The following is a 3378-nucleotide window of genomic DNA, read 5'->3' as shown; positions in this document are numbered from 1 at the left end:
TGAGCTCTTTGGGTCTGCAGGCACTGCTGCATGGGCACTTTCTGCTCACCTCTGTGTGCACTGCACCTGCACTTTTGGGTGGCCACAGGCCTCTCTGGTCTCTCTCCCTGGTTTTGTTGAACTGCTCTGCACCTGGATGTGTGCCTTTCCCTAGCTGGTATCACAACCAGGCTTTTTCCCTTGGTACGCACCTTCCCTTCCAGGCTGACTGTGCCCAGTGGTCTCAGGTCCCCTGTGGCACCCACCTCCCCAGGGAGCAGCTTGCCAGGGGACCCAGCACCCTGCCCACCCCTCTACTCCGATTCCCTGGGCAGCCTCCTCAGCATCTGCCCATGCTGCTGAGGGTCTAGGAGGCTGGTCCCCACTGCACCTCCCACATGTCTGTGCCATGGTGTGGCATCCCGTCCTTTCCGCCCACCATTTTCTCTCCTCTCAGGTGAGATGAGGCTAAGAGCCGTGAGGCAAAGCAGCAGGCAGCTGCCTCTATCTCCCTCCCTTTCTCCTCAGACACCCTTTGCTCCCGCTGCTGCAGGGTTATTATTATAGTATATGGTTGCTACCTCCCCCTCGCGCCGCTCACTGCTCCGCAGCTGTGCAGCGTCTTGGGCCCATTCTGCGCCGGGCCACCGCCCAAGTCCCTGCTGTGAGGGGAGCACCAGGCCCCGCTCGCGCGGGGGGACACTAACGGCCGGCACACCAACAGACGGGCGCGCCAATGACTTCCCGTCCGCTCCTCAGCGCCTAATGCCGCCCGGCCCCGGCCCTGCCCTGCCCGCGGCTGACGGCGACCGGTGGAGCACGGCCCACGGCGGGGTGGGCGCTGCCCTGGCTCCCAGACAGCTGGGGAACGTGGCACTGCGGATTATTGCAGACTAAGCAGTCTGGCTCAGCAGTAGCGGGCGGGGGGAAGCAGGCGGGCGGGCAAGTAGGGGGAGCGTGTATGTGTAAGGAGGAGAGGGGGGTGAGCTGACAGCCAGCTACCATCAGAATTAGCTCATTGTTCAATATAACCAGCACTGGCAGCCAAAACCCATCCTGAGAGAGAGGGATAGAGACTTTCCCCCAATCATCCCCACCCCTTTCTTTTTTTTCTTGAAGGCTGCACTTTGGAAGAGGTGCAGTCATTCTTCCCACACCCCCTACCCTCTCTCCACTCCTCCAACTATAAATTCCATTCTGTAGCATGCTGCACTTTTTTAATCCACATTTGTGTTTCAGATTATGTAGAAAAAACAGAAAGTGAGCAGGAAGCTGGGGCTTTTGTCTGTAAGTATATGTAATTTCAATCCACAGTTGTGTTTGGAGGTTTTTTGTTTGTGTTTGGTTTTTTTTGTTTTGTTGTTTGGTTTTTTTTGTTGTTTTGTTTTGGTTTTAATTCTCTCTCTGTTTCTTTTCCTTTCCTTTTGCCCTTAGCTGGACTTTGCTGCAGCTTGACTTCCCCCCCCCCTTCAGTGCACGTTTTCAAATAGGCTTTCTTAAAGAAGATGAGAAACGTGCAGTATATATATTTAACTGTTTGTCTTTATCCTTTAAGGCTGGATTTCTAGGCTGGGGATTTTTCTGCACGCATTCAAGGGAAGATGTGAAGTGGTTTTCTAAATCTGTTGGGATTTTTTTTTTGTCTGCTCCTGCACTTCAAAAACACCAAAATGCATTTTTGAACATAATGCACTTTGCTTTTTTAGCATGCATGAAAGGCTCTCAGTTTGGTTTTCTGTCTCTCTTCTTCTCCCTTGTAAAATGAATCTCTCTCTTCTCCGCCCTGTCACTGGATTCCTCTCAGGCTGCTGGGGCTTATTTTTAGAAAGCAGTCATTCTTGCAACAGCCTTCTGCATTTTTGTATATGCAGCAGTTAAATTTTGGGTGGTTCTTTTGGAAAAAAAAAAACAACCACAACAAACCAACAAAACAAATGCATTTTGGTGTACATTTAGTGATGTACTTTCTTCCAAATATTTCTGTGTACACCTATAGATATGTTTGTAATTTTATATCCAATCTGTATGTATGTGTTTGTACGTAAATATATGACTCATACCTAATTACATTTCATACATACACACTATAGGTAAGAAATATATAATCAATAGAAGAGAACTTAAATTTTTGTCACTATATGAAAACTGATACAGGAGTTATGCTACAAATACAGTCAATTAAGAGTAGTAATTTAAGGTGTCATTTAAATGAGATAGCACCTACTCTTCCCCCCCCCCCCCCCCCCCCCCCGTTTAAAGTAGGAGTGTGTATGTGTGGAGTAAAGGGAGAGAAAACTGTAGGTTATGTAATGTAGTGTCATTTCCAAAAATGCATACTCTGGGCCATTGCATTGTGAAAGCCTGACACTATTATACTCGTTTCTTAATTGCAAAACCCCCAACACTTTGTAGTATGCCTGGGAACAATGGACCACCTTTACAGTAAGCATAGGATGATGGATTTTTGTCCACTTGGGTGATTTTTAAGTGTGTTAACCATCAGGTATAGTGCTCTTTAGAGAGGTATGAACTGCTAAGAATAGCATAGGGGTTTGCAAATCCAGGTATCAGGGATTCCGTTGTCCTATATTTAAGCCTACAGACCACTGAAATGCAGAGAAGCTTAATAGAAGATCTAGTTAGCATAAATGACTTTAATCTTAATCACTGAAGCTTATACTTGGTTCATTCACTGTTATACTGGCAAAAAGCCTTAAAAATGTTGTGACACTCAGAATAACATTTTTTCTTTTTTTTTTTTTATTTATTTTCAGATTGTTCTCCTTGTGCTACTTGAGAGAAACTGCAATACAAAGACTTAACAGAATCTAAAAATGGTAAGAGTTAGTTGCTTTAGCAAAGAATCGGTAATTTTTTTATATAAATACAAACCTTCTTTCCCCATTCCCAACACCCATTTATAAATATGACCCACATAAGACTTACTTTTTGAGATTACTGGGATTTGCCATACAATGATTGATGTACTCTGGAAACCTCCTTATGTTGGAGGTTCATGAGTTTTTTGAATAAAAAACTGAAATCCTTCTTTGTGCAGTAAAGCTTATTTAATTAGCTTATTTAAAAAGTAAAAAGTGTTTAGCAGAGTATGAAAAATACACATAACATGTAGGAATACATATAGACAAAGCAATATCCAATAATTTCACCACCACTTCCCCCCCCCCCCCCCCCCCAAAAAAGAAGAAATAAGTCATTACATTTAGTAAATGAAACATTTAATGTTATTCTGTCAGGGAATTAAATAAGATGCCAACTAATTTTTCTTATTATTTAATAAATTTTCCAGAAGGATAGCCTTTCTTTGTGGTAAGAATCTGTTCCAGAAAAAAAGGATAGGCCTCAGCCTAACTGAACTTATAAACAGTTGGAATGTAT

At 44.1% G+C, this 3378-nt stretch overlaps 1 long non-coding RNA gene across 1 annotated transcript; it reads left to right on the top strand.

The window, feature by feature from the left end:
* Nucleotides 1-976: 976 nt before the first annotated feature.
* LOC138683542 (uncharacterized) lies at nt 977-3026 on the top strand. The gene is made up of 2 exons (XR_011323035.1): nt 977-1266; nt 2754-3026. It is a non-coding gene; the product is annotated as an uncharacterized lncRNA (long non-coding RNA).
* Nucleotides 3027-3378: the final 352 nt, after the last annotated feature.

Source organism: Haliaeetus albicilla, chromosome W (assembly GCF_947461875.1).
Source record: "Haliaeetus albicilla chromosome W, bHalAlb1.1, whole genome shotgun sequence".
NCBI lineage: Eukaryota > Metazoa > Chordata > Aves > Accipitriformes > Accipitridae > Haliaeetus > Haliaeetus albicilla.
This window is presented reverse-complemented; position numbering and strand designations above follow the sequence as displayed.